Source organism: Musca autumnalis, unplaced genomic scaffold (genome assembly GCF_047663935.1).
Source record: "Musca autumnalis isolate F117 unplaced genomic scaffold, ASM4766393v1 scaffold_5, whole genome shotgun sequence".
Taxonomy (NCBI): domain Eukaryota; kingdom Metazoa; phylum Arthropoda; class Insecta; order Diptera; family Muscidae; genus Musca; species Musca autumnalis.
In genome coordinates, this window is record NW_027412088.1 from 194,402,026 (window position 1) to 194,421,661 (window position 19,636).

At 31.9% G+C, this 19,636-nt stretch overlaps 1 protein-coding gene across 1 annotated transcript in view; it reads right to left on the reverse strand.

Moving 5' to 3' along the window:
- The window catches only part of LOC141405678 (uncharacterized), a 31,725-nt gene extending 14,112 nt beyond the window's left edge, over positions 1-17,613 (reverse strand). The window contains exon 1 of the mRNA XM_073990288.1: positions 17,332-17,613. The gene's annotated coding sequence lies outside the window, so the exon portion shown is untranslated. The remainder of the gene's footprint in view (positions 1-17,331) is intronic.
- Positions 17,614-19,636: the final 2,023 nt, after the last annotated feature.

The window sequence follows — 19,636 nt, forward strand, 5'->3', positions numbered from 1 at the left end:
TATGGAACCACCTTATTTTTCTCTCTTTGGATAAAAAACATATCTTATCCTTATTAGATAGATACCTTATTCAAGCTTCGCGCATAAAATATATACCTTATCTATGTTGTGTAAATAATGCAAATTCCATATCCACGTTATTTGGATACCTTATATAAATTATGTGAATAACGTACATAGATAACTTATCCACATCATTTGGATCACATAGATACCCTACTCACGTTTTCTTTGTAACAAAGATTCTTTATCCACGTTCCGTGGATAACGTAGATACATTATTCACGTTCCGTGGATAACGTAGATACATTATTCACGTTCTGTGGATAACGTAAATAATTTATACATGTCATGTGGATAGCGTATATACTTTATCCACGCCATTTGTATAACGTCGATATTTTATCCACGTTAAGTGGATAACTAGATACCACAACCAAGTCATGTAGATAATGTAGAAACATTATCCTCGTTATGTGGTTAACGTAGAAATATTGTCCGCGTTATTTGGATAACGTATATACTTTATCCATGTAATGTGGATAACGTAGATATTTTATTCACATAATATGGATAGCGTATATACTTTATCCACGCCATATGGATAACGTAGATATATTATCCACGTTATGTCGATAACTTAGATAGCACATCCAAGTCATGTAGATAATGTAAAGATAACGCGTTATGTAAATAACGTAAATTTTTTATCCACGTTATGTGGATAACTTGGACTTTTTATCCACGTAGAAACATTGTCCAAGTTATGTGTATAACGTAGAAACATCATCCATGTTATGTGGGTAACGTAGATCATGTATCCACGTCGTGGTGATAAGGTAGATACTTTATCCACGTGGAGCACATAAAATAAATACTTTATCCACGTCATGTGGATAATATAGATTCTTTATCAAAGCTATATAGATAACTTAGATTTTTATCTACGTGGAAACATTATCCACGTTTTGTGGATAACGTACAAACATAATCCACGTTATGTGGATAACGTTGATACTTTATTCCGCTCATTTGGATAACTTAGATAATTTATCCACGTAACGGCGATAAATCTACTTTATCCACGTCATTTGGATCACATAGATACCTTATCCCTGTTATGTGGATAATATTCACGTTGTGTAGATAAGGTAGATACTTTATCCACGTAATGTGGATAACTTAAATGCTTTATCCACGTAATGTGGATAACTTAAATGCTTTTTCCACGTCGTGTGGCTAACGTAGATCCGACATCCAAGTTATAAAGATAACGCAAATACATTATCCACGTTAATTCGATAAGCTAGATATTTTATCCACATCATGGGGATAACGTAGATACTTTATCCACGTCATGGGGGTAACGTAGATACTTTATCCACGTCATGGGAAAAACGTAGATACTTTATCCACGCTATGCCGATAAAATATATACTTTAGTCATGGGGATAACGTAGATGCTTTATTCACGTAATGTGGATAACGTAGAATCATTATCGATAACGTAGAAACATTGTCCACGTCTAGTGGATAACGTAGATACATTATCCACGTATTGTGGATAATATATATACTTTATTCACGTCATGTGGATAACGTAAATACTTTATCACGTCGTATGAATAACGTATATAGTTTATCCAAGTCATGTGGATAGCGTAGATACTTTACTTTACATTACCGGCGTTAATTGTATATGATATATACTTTATCCAAGTCATGGGGGTAACGTAGATACTTTATCCACGCAATGTGGATAACGTAGATACTTTATACATGTTAATTGGATAACGTAGATACTTTATGCACGTCAGGTGGATAATGTAGATCCTTTATCCACGCGCTATGGATGATGTAAATACTTTAACCGCGTTATGTGGATAACGCAGATTTTTGATCCAAATTATGTGGATAACCTAGATTTTTATCCACGTAGAAACACTATCCACTTTGTGTGGATAACGTAGATCCTTTAACCACGTTATGTGGATAACGTAGATACTTTATCAACATAATGTGGATAACGTAGAAACATTATCCACATCTTGTGGATAACGTAGATACGTTATACGCGTCATGTGGATAATGTTCATACTTTATATGCGTCATGTGGATAACGTACATACTTTATACACGTCATGTGGATAACTTTATACTTTATCCATGTCAGGTGGATAATGTAGATCTTTCATCCACGCTATGTGGATAACGTAAATACTTTATCCACGTCATGTGGATAACGTAAATACTTTATCCACGTCATGTGGATAACGTAAATACTTTATCCACGTCATGTGGATAACGTAAATATTGTATCCACGTCATGTGGATAACGTAAATACTTTATCCACGTCATGTGGATAACGTAGGTACTTTATCCATGTATTGTGGATAACATATATACTTTATCCACGTCATGTGGATAACGTAGATACTTTATCCATGTTAATTGGATAACGTCAGGTGCATAATGTAGATCCTTCATCCACGCTATGTGGATAACGTAAATACTTTATCCACGTCATGCGGATAACGTAAAAACGTTATCCACGTCATGTGGATAACGTAAATACTTTATTCACGTCATGTGGAAAACGTAGGTACTTTATCCATGTATTGTGGATAACATATATACTTTATCCACGTCATGTGGATAACGTAGATATTTTATCCATGTAAATTGGATAACGTCAGGTGGATAATGTAGATCCTTCATCCACGCTATGTGGATGACGTAAATACTTTATCCACGTCATGTGGATAACGTATATACTTTATCCACGTCATGTGGATAACGTAAATACTTTATCCACGTCATGTGGATAACGTAAATACTTTATTCACGTCATGTGGATAACGTAGGTACTTTATCCATGTATTGTGGATAACATATATACTTTATCCACGTCATGTGGATAACTTAGATACTTTATCCACGTCACTGGGATTACGTAAATACTTTATCCACTTCATGTGGATAGCGTAGATACTTTATCCATGTTAATTGGATAACGTAGATACTTTATCCACGTCAGGTGGATAATGTAGATCGTTCATCAACGGTATGTGGATAACGTAAATACTTTATCCACGTCATGTGGATAACGTAGGTACTTTATCCACGTATTGTGGATAACGTATATACTTTATCCACATCATGTAGATAACGTACATACTTTATCCACGTTATGTGGATGTCGTAGATATGTGGATAATTTAGATACCTATTCCACGTTATGTGGATAACGTAGATACTTTATCAACATTATGTGGCTAACATTGATACCTTATCCACGTTATGTGGATAACGTAGATACCTTATCCACGTTATGTGGATAACGTAGGTACTTTATCCACGTTATTTGGCTAACGTTGATACCTTATCCACGTTATTTGGATAACGTACGTACCTTATCCACGTTTTGTCTATAACCTAACCTTATCCACGTTATTTCGATAACTAAAACACTTTGTCCAATATTAAAATATTATCGAAAATATCGAAATATTAAAAGAACGCCAGTTGGGCGGTATTTGTGGAACGTTCGAGCCATTCTAGAAAAATTGTCGGTGTAATCTGGACCACAAGGTCTATCTTCGGGCAATATTTCGAACATTTTTGAGCTCTTGTGAGGAAGGTTATTTGTGGAGCGGACCGGTGTAGAGTTCATCTGCGAATTTGATCTTCAGTTTAGAGAAAATTTTACAATGTACAAAGTTCTGAACAATTGGGTTACTCCCTTCGAGGATGATCGCCAGACGAACTCATGGGAGGGTGGAAATGGCTAGATTTTACTTGTTTGAAAAGAATTTGGTCTAAACATAGTGGGGTCTTAGACCATTAATTCAGTGGGACATATTTCTGATTCCTTTGATTGTATTGAGCAAAAAAGTCCACGTTGCAGGGTGTATATTAGACCGGGGCAATTTCTATTGAAGGAAAAAACACTTTATTGGGCCCTTCGCGTTTCTGATTACTGGGATTGTATTGAGCAAAAACGTCCACTAGAGGGACATTTTCATTGCTTTAGCAGCATTGACATATGTACATTCAAATCAGAATACGATTATGTTTTAAGTGGCCGAATGGAAACCGACATATTACTTAGCTTAATAGAAAAGTTATCAAACTAAGCTCGCTTTCCAATACTTATACAATCACACTTTTGCCTATAAAATATATGTACACTAGAGTGGGGCGATTTGAACACCTTAGTGGGTCCTTCGCCTTTCTGATTCCAGGGATTGGCTCCCGATTTTGAAGTTTTTCATCCACGTTTTTTTATATTTTGGCATATAACAGCCAAACCATTGAGATTTTCAATGCAACAACAAGACAAGAATTGTAGCCAAGACAATAATTAAGAACTCTTTAGTACATCACAAAAGCATTGGAATGCTCCTTAAGGCAGTTTTTGTCTTGTGGATAAAAAATTCAAGTCAAAATCGGGAGGCTCGATTTTCACCGTAGACATATGGTCCAGTGGTATTTTTTGCTCAGTACAATCCCTGGAATCAGAAAGGCGAAGGAACCAATAAGGTGTTCAAATCGCCCCACCCTACTGTACATATCTATTATAGGCATAAGTCTGATTGTATAAGCATTGGGTATTCTGATTTGACTACATGCCAATGTTGCTAAAACAATGAAAATGTCCCTCGTTGTCAGGATAATCCAACATATTATCCCGCTATCGTAATTATAATATGAATCGTGATATCTCCCCTTGTTCCTCCAGTGATATTAAAATGAAAATATTTTTATAGTTTCCTCACAAAAAAAAACTACATTTAGATAAACAAAATCGCGATAAACGTTACAACAAACAGGAACAACAACAACAGCACTAAACATCTGTATTTTAATATCTTTAACTAAAACGAAAACAAAGCATTTGACTTTGACAATGACTTGGGTTTTTTCCCGCTGTTGTTGTTGTTGCTGTCATAACTTTCCTTGTTTTATCTCCGGCCTTAGATCGCACACAAAATTGAAATTTTTGCCACGGTAACTAACAGAAAGTTGACATTTACCGGTACTGGATGAGTGGTGAAGTTGATCTCTAGGTATTGTGTGGCACATGCTTAGCTGAAAAGCACAGCCAACGATCAGGGAGGTAGTAGCTGTAGTAACGCTTCTCCATATATGAGCAAGCATGTGTAGCAAGTTGCCATTTATGGTTGCAATCATTTAGGTAATGTTTGTGGATGATAGTCGTTTATGGGTTTTTGCTCTTGCTCTTGGACTGGCCAATACCTTTGTGGAGTTGTTTTGCTTGACGTTGCTGTTGCATGGGGCATGATTGTTTTCATTTAAGTCATTTTCATGGGTTCGTTAATCGCTGCTTACTTCAGCTGTTGTTGTCGCCGCCTAAGTGAATGTGACTAATATGTCCACAAGACACAACGAGTGTGTGAGTGTTGTATGGCGTTTGTTTGTTTTAAGTCACTTGTCGTGTCTGGTGTCAGTGACCGTAAAGTGTCATAAGAGTGGTTTTGCCTGTCTTACTGGGACGGCCTTTATTTTTCTCGAGAGCGCTTGCTTGCCCGTTGATACCCTCTTTCACCACAAAGTTATTTGTTGTTGTTGCTGTCGTTTGGTTTTCATTCAGTTATGAAAACATTACATAATCGGTTGTATATTTAAGGTTGTCAGTGTGTGTGTGTGTGTGAATGTGATTGCAAATATTTTCGGCACAATGTTAAGGCCAGGGGAAATGACAAGTGCATTAATATTTGCATTTATTTATTTTATTTTTCCTTCCAAATGTGGAAATTCGTTTCTCGAATGTTTATTTTTTGTTGAATGTTGTTGTTAAATGTCATGATCGTTGACATTTTTTTCCTTTGGTGAATTTTCTTTGCCAAAGGGAAATCATAATTTGTTTCTGTTTGCTTATTAAGTTGCTAAGCGTTTTATTGATATCGCAAAGATAGTGCAGAAACAGTTTAGTCATGCAAAGTGATATTTATGAAAAATGTTCATCAATCAGTGTGATGTGACACGAGTAAATTTATTGTCATATAGGGATTCGGGGCAAAGTAAAAATTAACATGTGTTTAGATATAACAAACACATGTTCCTTTTAATGATTTTATGAATATGTTCCAAAGAGCTCAATGACCAGATTGCGGAAACATTTCAAAGGAATTATCTTTCTTATTCAGCAACGCTGAATTAAAGTTTTCCTATGGAAAACCTTATTCAGCTACGCTGAAGTGTGGAAAACCTTATTCAGCTACGCCGAATTAAAGTTTTCCTATGGAAAACCTTCTTCAGCTACGCCGAATTAAAGTTTTCCTATGGAAATCCTTATTCAGCTACGCTGAATTAAAGTTTTCCTATGGAAAACCTTATTCAGCTACTCTTAATTAAAGTTTTCCTATGGAAAACCTTATTCAGCTATGGAAAACCTTATTCAGCTACGCTGAATTACAGTTTTCCTATGGAATACCTTATACAGGTACGCTGAATTAAGGTTTTCCTATGGAAAGCTTTATTCAGCTATGGAAAACCTTATTCAGCTACGCTGAATTGAAGTTTTCCTCTGAAAAACCTTATTCAGCTATGGAAAACCTTATTCAGCTACGCTGAATTACTGTTTTCCTATGGAATACCTTATACAGCTACGCTGAATTAAAGTTTTCCTATGGAAAGCCTCATTCAGCTATGGAAAACCTTATTCAGCTACGCTGAATTAAAGTTTTCCTAAGGAAACCCTTATTCAACTACGCTGAATACCTTATTCAGCTAAGCTGAATTAAAGTTTTCCTAGGGAAAGACTTATTCAGCTAAGCTCAAAATCTCTAGAAAATCTTATTCTGCTAAGCTGAATTGAAGATTTCTTATGGAAAACCTTATTCAGCTACGCCGAATTAAAATTTTCCTATGAAAAACCTTATTCAGCTACGCTGAATTAAAGTTTTCCTACGCTGAATTAAAGCTTTCCTATAGAAAACCTTATTCAGCTACGCTGAATTAAAGTTTTCCTATGGAAAACCTTATTCAGCTACGCTAATTTAAAGTTTTCCTATGGAAAACCTTATTCAGGTACGCTGAATTAAAGTTTTCCTATGGAAAACCTTATTCAGGTACGCTGAATTAAAGTTTTCCTATGGAAAACCTTATTCAGCTACGCTGAATTAAAGTTTTCCTATGGAAAACCTTATTCAGCTACGCTGAATTAAAGTTTTCCTATGGAAAACCTTATTCAGCTACGCTGAATTAAAGTTTTCCTATGGAAAACCTTATTCAGCTACGCTGAATTAAAGTTTTCCTATGGAAAACCTTATTCAGCTACGCTGAATTAAAGTTTTCCTATGGAAAACCTTATTCAGCTACGCTGAATTAAAGTTTTCCTATGGAAAACCTTATTCAGCTACGCTGAATTAAAGTTTTCCTATGGAAAACCTTATTCAGCTACGCTGAATTAAAGTTTTCCTATGGAAAAGTTTGCGGAAAGTCAGCTACGCTGAATTAAAGTTTTCCTATGGAAAACCTACGCTGAATTAAAGTTTTCCTATGGAAAACCTTATTCAGCTACGCTGAATTAAAGTTTTCCTATGGCAAACCTTATTCAGCTATGCTGAATTATAGTTTTCCTATCGCAAACCTTATTCAACTAAGCTGAATTAAAGTTTTCTCATGAAAAACCTTATTCAGCTACGCTAAATTGAAGTTTTCCTATGGAAAACCTTATTCAACTACGCTGAATTAAAGTTTTCCTGAGGAAAACCTTATTCATCTACGCTGAATTAAAGTTTTCTTATGGAAAACCTTATTCAGCTACGCTGAATTAAAGTTTTCCTATGGAAAACCTTATTCAGCTACGCTGAATTAAAGTTTTCCTATGGACAACCTTACTCAGCTACGCTGAATTAAAGTTTTCCTTTGAATTAAAGTTTCCACTAGTCATTTAAGATGCTCGCCGTAGGATTTTATAGAGCTCTCGAAGCATTATGTCAGGAAGCATGGACTTGCTCCCCGAAACCGGTGAAAAGAGGAGGAAGGTTGTTGTCGCGGCTCAATGAGGTGAATTAACTATTCACAGTACACTTTGGGACGAGCGACATATTAATAAGTTAATGATCTCTTACATCCGCCTTGCACTCAGAAGGTCTGCGTTTCGATCTATGACCACAACATCAAAATTTTCGATGCAAATTCCCTCCGTGTAATGTAAGAGACATTTCCTGAGTTTCCAAAAAATCCCTGAAATAAATCGTTTGCTGATGTAGGTGTGGATGCCTTGCAGCCGCCACTCTTCACTACCACAAGTCCATCAATTTCAGTACCACTGATTTTTACAAATATGGGCACTGACACAGAATCCCTCTTTTCTCTTGCCAGCATCTCAATCTCAGGCGTAGAAACGAAAGGGACTGCAGCTAGGAGGCGGGAACGACACTCCGAAACTGGAGGACATAAACGACAGTCCGTCAGTCAGAGCAGCCTACTTCTCAATCTTATTGAGGAAAACGTCCCGCTAAGAGAGGACGACATTTGGAATAATTTATCACTGACACAAGAGGATAAACCCATGGACATTACGGAGATCCATGTCTCCAACTCCAGCAACTCAATCCACAGGAAGGATTGTTGAACCTACCGGGGTCGGATCGTTATTTATCAGGCAAGAAGCACTAGATGAGGAAAATGTTGATACCGCAGACCTGAAAATACGAAAGCCAGAGAAGCAATGGATAAGAAAGCACACCAAAGAGCAGTTATATCCTGCGAAAGGTACGCATATAAAAATCGCGGAAGAAACTTCAGCTGATGAGATCTAACCTCATGTTTGTGATCTTAGATCAAACCGCTTAAGAAGGTGACAATCGAGGGAATCTCTTGATCGAATAAGAATACATATTCGCCCAAGCTTTCAAGAAACCAAAAAATGGAAAAGAAGGTGTTCAAATCCTCCGGAATGGTTTCACTTGTTTCTTATCTGCCTGAACACCAAAACCGCGCAAATGGGTGATGGAAGTGAGTCAGCTGAAGATCAAAGGGCGACTTAGGGCAAATGCGGGCAGATAGAGCACGGATGACACTGTGACAATCATCGCCCGGCGGTTCTCAATTTAGCAATCCAAAATCAATATCATTGGTTGTGAAGATGATGACATTGTTACAGTCGACCCATTCGACTGATTCGTATGCCTCGGTGACGGAGAAGGTTAGTGAAAAATTAACTGTTACAGATACAAAAATATCTTCAGTCAGTACATCTTCGTCGATACCTTCTATGTGTGCGAATGCGAGCAAGGATAATGCAAAGTCCAGCTCTTCACAGAAACCATGCTTGTCGAACCCCAATAGGCACGTAAATATAGATCCGCAAAACTGTTTGCGTAAGGAAATTTCCGCTGATAAGATCTAACCTCAAGTTTGTGAGGATCTATTTTCACGCAAATAAGAAGGAACTTTTTATCAACGAAATTTCCACTTTAAGAACAGGAGGAACACCCATCCAGCCACCTAAGGAGCTGACGATCAAGGTACCCTCTTGTTCGAATAAGGATATATATTCGCTCAAGCCAAAGCCATCACAAAAGGCAGAGAAAAAATCAAAATAGACAAGGAAAGTATCCAAAACCTCCTGCACGGTTTCACTTGACTCTTCAGCTGCCTCATCTCCGAAGCATTGCAAAAGGGTGATGGAAGTGAGTGAGCTGACGAACAATAGGAAACCATTCCACGTAGATGCAAATAAGAGGAGAAGGGCTGATGAGACTGTGAAAGTCTCAACTACATCCAAGGTCGGCGGTCCTCAATCGACCAAACCAAAATCAAAGCCAGTGGTTGCGAAGATATTGACAACTTCGCAACAGCAGAAACTATGCTTGTCTAAACCAAAGCATTTTGGCAATACTGCCCGACAAGTTGTTCTATATGATCTCCAGCTAGCAATAATCGACAAGGCTGATCCCAATGAGGGCATCAGCGATTGTCATTGGAACATTTTCATCCAGGACGACGTGCTGGACCAGAGCAACGTATGGCTCGGTCCGGCTGTTCTACACAAGGGGGTCAAGTTAATTAGCTGCGAGTATAAGGAATCGGTAGATTTTCTTATTGAGGAAGTTAAGGACATTGAATCACTTTGGGAAGGCTGGCAGCTATACCTATAACATAAATACCATGTGGAATAACAACTTCAGTATGAGTGTCACCTTCCTTAATGGAGTTGGGAAGAAGTAGTCCAGAATTTGAACGTGCGACAAAAAAAAAAAATACAAACATGACAGGGAGAACTGAGTAGAATATGAAAGTAGTGCTAAAAATATGAGACACATGTGTCGGCATTTTTAAAGTTTACATCGGAAAGTAACCAAAGGTGGGGGGGAAGGCAATTTCCGCCCATTTCTAGTTTTTTTTCGAAATATTCGAGCTAAGCTATCTTGGAATTCTTGCATTTTAGGTATAAAGTTTCTTTGGCAACTTTATAGAGGAGGATGGGGAATATTTTTGTTAAACAATTTAAACCTCATGCGGTTCATTAAAGAGGTCTTTTTGGTCCTTTTTTCAAAAATCTTTCAAAAACTCCTTTAAAATGTGATGATATCGAATTCAAACATTCTACAAAATTGTTCGCCATAAAATTTTACTATACGTCTCAGAATACACCAAATCTGTAAATCTTATATAATCGCCAGGAATCTCTAAAAAAGAAAAACACGTTTTAGGGTTAAAGTCGGACTTCATCTGAGTTTATTCAAATTTGTCCTACAAAACATAATTTCAGAGATTTGACGACAAAAACAAAAATATTCTTCGTCAAATTTCACTATGGCTCACCAAAGAAATGAAATGTATATTTACAATATATATCATGAAAATATCAGTATCAATTTTTCTGAAAAACATTAAAAATATTTCCCAATTTTTGGATGAAAATTTTTTCCTTCTTTTTTCGAGTTGATACATTAAAATAATATGAAACTTGGTTCTAGGCGAAAAGTGTCAGAAGAAGAAAAATTCTACACAAAATTTCACTATTAATTAAACCTAGAAATTTACATAAATGGATATATCCTAACTGGATTTTTTATGGTCATTCATGATATAGCTATTTATGACAATTTCTAGGGTTAATTCTGTAAATGTCACCAAAGCAGGAGTTACTCCTATCATTTATTTATCATTTGTATTATTTTGGGTCACGCCAAATCGTGTATGTGAGAGCCCATATGACACCTATATTTTCACCGGACCATAGCCGTAGACCTCCCATGTATTTTCACATACAATATAAGCAACCAATGGCTTATCCTAAATAGGTAATTTAAGTTAAAAGTTTTTTTTACAACATCCGATCTGGGGTTTCTATATTTTTCAAATATATATTCACCACAAATATTTCAAAAGCTGTTTAAATGAAACGCGCAACATCTTCCGTATGAGTTCATAAGGAAAAACCATCAATAAGATATTTATAGTGTCCACTCACGACGAAAATCTGTATAAAATTTGTAAAATATGGCCCTAAACCCTATATAAAAAACAAGGGCTGCTAAGAATCTTATATGTTATGGTTACAGATTTCTTTTATTCAGAGACTCATAATGAAATTTCATTTGGAACATTTTTTTCTTTAACAATAATCCCAAAAAGTGAAGGATTTTGTTAGATTTCGATTCAGTATTGAATTATGTAAAATTAACAGTCCAAAATTAAAACAAATAATTTCATACTAAAATATATAAATTTGTTATTTAATTTTCTAAAGAACCTGGTATACCTAGATATATGGTTTATTCTGAAACTCATAATAAAATTTTGTGTAGAATTTTTCTTCTTTTGACACTTTTTACCTAGAACCAAGTTTCATATTACTTTCATGTACCAATTCGAAAAAGAAGGAACAAATTTCCATAACAAAAAATTGGGAAATATTGTCATGTTTTTTTCAGCAAAATTTATACTGATATTTTCATGATACGTGATGTAGATACACATTTTATTTCTTTGGTGACCCATAGTGAAATTTGACGTAGAATATTTTTGTCTTTGACGTTTTGTGGGACAAGTTTGAATAAACTCATATGAAGTCCGACTTTAACCCTAAAAGCCGTTTTTCATGGTTTAATAAGAAAGGTTAGCCAAAGCTTTATGTCAATTTAATTTTTTTCATTCGAGTATGCCTAAAACTTCAAAACAATATAAACAAACTGTGTATGTGTGTGTGGTGTTTGAATAATATGCCAAACAATTTTAAAAACAATCGAATTCAATGATTTTTAAAATTGTTTTTAGACCATTTGTATGGAAGAAATTGGTGAGATTTGCATGGAAACAATCAGTTTATCATATTCACAACTCGATTATGTGGAGAAAACTTAACGCTTTATTCATTTTTCGCGTTTTTTATAAAATGCTCAAAAAATGCATTGTAAACAAACCCAATTGTTGCTTTTATTTTGAAGTTTTAGAAATTCAAGAAAAACAAGGGATCTATAGATTTTTTTCATTTAAATCTACCTCTTTACTTATACCATGCCGTTTTTCATTTTTATAGATTCCTGGCGATTAGATAAGATTTACAGATTTGATGTGTTCTGAGAATTATTTTTGTAATAAGCGTGGATTTTTCAAAAAATATTTTTGGAATAATTGTGGATTTTTCAAAAAATATTTTGGTAACAATATTTAATATTTATTTAACAATATTCAAACAATATTTTTGGAATAATCGTGGATTTTTCAAACAATATTTTTGAAATAATCGTGGATTTTTCAAACAATATTTTTGGAATAATCGTGGATTTTTCAAAAAATATTTTTGTAATAAGCGTGGATTTTTCAAACAATATTTTTGGAATAAGCGTGGATTTTTCAAATAATATTTTTGCAATAAGCGAGGATTTTTCAAACAATATTTTTGGAATAATCGTGGATTTTTCAAAAAATATTTTTGTAATAAGCGTGGATTTATCAAACAATATTGTTGTAATAAGCTTGGATTTTTCAAAAAATATTGTTGTAATAATCGTGGATTTTTCAAACAATATTTTTGTAATAATTGTGGATTTTTCAAACAATATTTTTGTAATAAGCGTGGATTTTTCAAACAATATTTTTGTAATAAGATTGGATTTTTCAAACAATATTTTTGTAATAATTGTGGATTTTTCAAACAATATTTTTGTAATAATTGTCGATTGTTTGAAATATTTTTCGAATAAACGTGGGTTTTTTAAAAAATATTTTTTGCAATAAACTGGGGTTTTTTAAAAAATGTTTTTTCCAATAAACGTGGGTTTTTTAAAAAATATTTTTTCCAATAAACGTGGGTTTTTTAAAAAATATTTTTTCAAATAAACGTGGGTTTTTTAAAAAATATTATTCCAATAAACGTGGGTTTTTAAAAAAAAAAATTTTCCAATAAACGTGGGTTTTTTAAAAAAATATGTTTTCCAATAAACGTGGGTTTTTTTAAAAAATATTTTTTCCAATAAACGTGGGGTTTTTAAAAAATATTTTTTCCAATAAACGTGGGTTTTTTAAAAAATATTTTTTCAAATAAACGTGGGTTTTTTAAAAAATATTATTCCAATAAACGTGGGTTTTTTTAAAAAAAAAATTTTCCAATAAACGTGGGTTTTTTAAAAAATATTTTTTCCAATAAACGTGGGTTTTTTAAAAAATATTTTTTCCAATAAACGTGGGGTTTTTAAAAAATATTTTTTCCAATAAACGTGGGTTTTTTAAAAAATATTTTTTTCAAATACACGTGGGTTTTTTAAAAAATATTATTCCAATAAACGTGGGTTTTTTTAAAAAAAAATTTTTTCCAATAAACGTGGTTTTTTTAAAAAATATTTTTTTCAAATAAACGTGGGTTTTTTAAAAAATATTTTTTCCAATAAACGTGGGGTTTTTAAAAAAAATTTTTTCCAATAAACGTGGGTTTTTTAAAAAATATTTTTTCCAATAAACGTGGGTTTTTTAAAAAATATTTTTTCCAATAAACGTGGGTTTTTTAAAAAATATTTTTTCCAATAAACGTGGGTTTTTTTAAAAAATATTTTTTCCAATAAACGTGGGTTTTTTAAAAAATATTTTTTCCAATAAACGTGGGTTTTTTAAAGAATATTTTTCAAATAAAAAACATTTTTGGAACAAATGTGGATTTTTTTTAAGAATATTTATCAAATAAAAAACATTTTTGGAACAAATGTGGATTTTTTAAAGAATATTTTTCAAATAAAAAACATTTTTGGAACAAATGTGAATTTTTTAAAGAATATTTTTCAAATAAAAAACATTTTTGGAACAAATGTGGATTTTTTAAAGAATATTTTTCAAATAAAAAACATTTTTGGAACAAATGTGAATTTTTTAAAGAATATTTTTCAAATAAAAAACATTTTTGGAACAAATGTGAATTTTTTAAAGAATATTTTTCAAATAAAAAACATTTTTGGAACAAATGTGGATTTTTTTAAGAATATTTTTCAAATAAAAAACATTTTTGAAACAAATGTGGATTTTTTAAAGAATATTTTTCAAATAAAAAACATTTTTGAAACAAATGTGGATTTTTTAAAGAATATTTTTCAAATAAAAAACATTTTTGGAACAAATGTGGATTTTTTAAAGAATATTTTTCAAATAAAAAACATTTTTGGAACAAATGTGAATTTTTTAAAGAATATTTTTCAAATAAAAAACATTTTTGGAACAAATGTGGATTTTTTAAAGAATATTTTTCAAATAAAAAACATTTTTGGAACAAATGTGGATTTTTTTAAGAATATTTTTCAAATAAAAAACATTTTTGGAACAAATGTGGATTTTTTAAAGAATATTTTTCAAATAAAAAACATTTTTGGAACAAATGTGAATTTTTTAAAGAATATTTTTCAAATAAAAAACATTTTTGGAACAAATGTGGATTTTTTAAAGAATATTTTTCAAATAAAAAACATTTTTGGAACAAATGTGAATTTTTTAAAGAATATTTTTCAAATAAAAAACATTTTTGGAACAAATGTGGATTTTTTAAAGAATATTTTTCAAATAAAAAACATTTTTGGAACAAAAGTGGATTATTTTAAAAAAATATTTTCCAAATAAACGTGGATTTGAAATAAATGTTTTTCAAATAAACGTGGATTTAAAAGAAATATTTTCAAATAAACGTGGATTTAAAAAAAAAAAATATTTTTCGAACAAACTTGGATATAAAAAATATTTTTCGAACAAACGTGGATATTTTAAAAAATATTTTTCGAACAAACGTGGATTTTTTAAAAAATATTTTTCGAACAACCGTGGATTTTTTAAAAAATATTTTTCGAACAAACGTGGATTTTTTAAAAAACATTTTTCAAACAAACGTGGATTTTTAAAAAAATGTTTTTCAAATAAACGTGGATTCCTTAACAGTTTTATAGACTCCTGGCGATTAGATAAGATTTACAGATTTGTTGTGTTCTGAGAAATATAGTAAAATTTTATCGCGAATAATTTTGTAGAATATTTGGATTTGATATGATCACATTTTAAAGGATTTTTTTTTTTAAAGATTTTCGAAAAGAGGACGAAAAAGACCGCACGAAGGAAAAATTTTTTAACAAAAATATCCCGCACATCCTCTGCTGTAAAGCTTCCAGACACTATATACCTAAAATGCAAGAATTCCAAGATATCTTAACTCGAATATTTCGAAGAAAAAGAGCTAGAAATGGGCGAAATTTGCCCCGCCTACTTTGATTACTTTCCCATGTAAACGTTAAAAACGCCGATACAGGAGTCTTATATTTTAGCTCTGCTTTCATAATCAATCCAGTTCTTCCATCATTTTCAAAAACATTTAATTTGGTTGCACAGTGTATTCAGATGGAAAAGTGAAGATTTCATAATTCCTTTCAAAAGAACGATGGACTTGTCATCAAGTTTGCCACCGACAAGTCTGAAGAAAATTACCTAAGAAGTCGAGTGTGGCACCGAAGCACCAATAATACAGAAGCAGCAAGATTTTAGGTTTGTGCTGATAAATGTACACCCTTTCGTCCTAAGATATCGACATCGTCCAAGTCCAGCAACCGTTTTGGTAAAAAAAATATGACACGCAAAAAAAACTATCAAATACATGTCCTGGGAAGGTTTCTGAAGGAGTGGACTGCCTATGAACTTTTTCTTAATTTGGTCAAAATATTACAAGGGAAAAGTTTGGGATAAACCAATTGATCCGTTCGAAAGTTATCGGGCGTTCCAACCGTATAGTCAGACTGACCGACAGGTTCTTAAACTATCCAAAGCATGACCCGGCATCTAGTGTCTCAAGAAATGAAATTATATGTAGTGGGGAAAATTGATTCCAAATATTTTCACGGTCGGTAACTTGAAATGAGGAATTACCCGTGATTCGGATGAAATATGTTGCAAAAATCTTCAAAATATCTGAAGTATGAAGATATCGCTATGCCGGTAGGAGATATAAAGTTTTACGAAGTTTTAACCAAATCAGGTATTCCGTTCAGGAGCTGTCTTGCCCTCCAACCAGTCAGACGTACGGACATAGACAAACCAACTCTTAACCAGTTTTTCGATCAGACACTTTTTTGATCAAGGAACATATTTTGTTTAGTCCACAATCTGTGGCACTGCTGGATTTAAAAAATATTTTTTTATTCCAATTTGTTGATAATAGGGAAGTCGTTGGAAGTTCGGAAGGACATTCACACTTTTTGCCGGTGTAACTTTAATGTAAGTAAGTCAAGTCCAAACCGAAATTCTGTATCAGTACCAAAAAATTTTCATGAAATGCCCTTTTTGTGCCTTAATTGTGATGCAGCATCATAAAGTTCGGCTCCAATTTTCAAAGGATTTTGGATATTTGCGAATGGAATTAGGGAAGGATATGTTTAAAACAATGTCACACATAAATTATCAGAACGTCCTTGAACATATTATGAATATTTATGATTATTTATTGGTTTGCACATTATAATCTCTCATTGGGTGATCTATATGCTCGTTTGAATATCAAGATTTCTAAATAACTTCGTTATATTCCGATACGTATACATGTTAATATCTTGTTAACTAAATTGATGGATAACTATAGCAATTAGTCGTTTGTTTTTGTAATGATCGCTTAACTTGTTAAACTGATTAACTGTTGTTGGGTGTTTACCTCTGCTCCCGTCTGAGCCAGGCTTCCAGCTCGTAGTGTGAATAGGTTTTCTGGTATTTCATTTGTGTAACTTTGTGTTGTGTCCTTAAAACCATTATTGGATTGGTTAAGATGCCCGTGTAGATATGTTGTTGTTCTAGTTGTAGATGATAGCAAATTTACACAAGCATTCATGAGAACCAACCTTTTTGTAATTCCATCAAAAAATTTGTGAAGATCAACGAAAAGTAAAATTAAAGATTTTTTTTTAATAATTATCCGCAAAGTGTTTGTTTGAATGACGTTTCTAGAGCACGTTTCAGAAATATGTAACACTAATCACATTAAAATCTCTCAACACTCACAAAACACATTTGAAAGTAATCCTTTTTGGCTTATTATTTTTTTTTGTCTTTCGCTTTCAATAAGCTGACAGTTATTTATGCTTTTTAGAGGATCATATGATCAGATCAATGTCCATGTGTTTAAATAAAAGTTAACGAATTTTTTTATTCCATTAAATTTTTATTTTTTGTTTATTAGTTTTGAGTCCTTTTTAACCGCGGATTATATTGGCACGCCCGAGTATCTCTATAGTTTTACGTAGTGTATTTTGCAACACAACCGTTATTCAGTCAATTCACTGAGCGAATGAAAGTGAAATTGAAACACCGCGTACATTTTCTTACTGTTATCACCAGCCATCATCAACATCATTATCATCTTCATAGGCATCGTAGTCATGATCATTGTGAGCAACTTGTTGTCGTCGTCGTCGTCACCACCGTCATCATCATCATCATCATCTGAAAGCCACCAACCAACCAAGAAGCTGTTTGGAATACGGCAGAAGATTGAGAAAACAAGACGAGTAGGAAATTTTTGGCAAACATTTCATGGGTAACGAGGAGACGGGAAGGGCGCTACTCACACATAATGATACTTTTTGTGGAGGCCTGTAAGGTCCGTAATCGTGGATTTGTAGGACTTTTTCCTAAGAAATATCGGAAAAGTAAACTTTTTTACAGACATTTTTTAAACAATGCTTTTGGAATAAACGTGGATTTCGTAAAAATTATTTTTGGAATAAATGAGGAATTTAAAAAAAGTAATGAACGTGGATTTTTTAAAAAATATTTTTGGAATAAACGTGGATTTTTTTAAATATTTTTGTGATAAATTTGGATTTTTTTAAATATCTTTTTAGAATAAACATGGATTTTTTAAAAAAAATTATTTTGGAATAAACGTGGATTTTCTAAAAATTTTTCTCGAATAAACGTGTTTTTTTTTTTAAATGTTTCTCGAATAAATATGATTGTTTTTTAAAAAAATATTTCTCGAATAAATGTGATTGTTTTTTAAAAAATATTTTTCGTATAACGTGGATTTCTAAAATATATTTTTCAAATAAATGTAGAGTTTTTTAAAACTATGTTTCGAATAAACATCGAAATTAAAAAAATATTTTTCGAATAAAAGTGAATTTTTTAAAAACATTTTTCGAATAATATTTTTCGAATAAAATTGAATTTTAAAAATATTTTTCGAATAAACGTAGATTTCAAAGAATATTTTTCGAATAAAATGAATTTTAAAAAATATTTTTCGAATAAACGTAGATTTTTTAAACAAATATTTTTCGAATAACAAATATTTTTGGAATAAAATATATATTTTTTAAAAACTATTTCTGGAATTTTTTCAATAAACGAGGATTTAAAAAAATATATATTTGAAAAATATTTGAAGAAATAAAAGTGGATTTTTTAAAAAATATATTTGATTTTTAAAAAATATTTTTTGTAATAGACTTGAATTTTTTTTTTAAACTGTAATAAAAAAATTTTTTTAATAAATATTTCAAATAAACGTTTATTTTTTAAAAAATATTTTTGAAACAGAAGTGGATTTAAAAAAATCTTTTTATAATAAACTAGCATTTTTTAAAATATTTTTCGGATAAAAGTGGAATAAATTTCGATTTTTTAAAAATATTTTTGAAATAAACGTGGATTTTTTACAAAATATTATTTGAATAAACGTCGATTTTTTTAAAAATATTATTTGAATAAACGTCGATTTTTTTAAAAAATATTATTTGAATAAACTTGGATTTTTTAAAAAATATTTTTTAAGAAAACGTGATTAAAAAAAATTTTAGAAAACGTGATTTAAAAAAAAAAATTGGAGAAAACGTGATTCAAAAAAAATGGAATAAACAGGGATTTTTTAAATATTACTGGAATAAACATTGATTTTATTAATGAAAAAAACATTGATTTTTTAAAAAATATTAATGGAATAAACATTGATTTTTGAAAACAGACTTTTTTAATAAACCAGGATTTTTTAAAAAATAAATTTGGAATATACCTTGATTTTTTAATAAAATAGTTTTGGGATAAACCTGGATTTTTTAAAGAAATAAATTTTACATATACGTTTATTTTTGTTTTAATATTCTTGGATTAAACCTGGATTTAAAAAAAATGAATATACGCTGATTT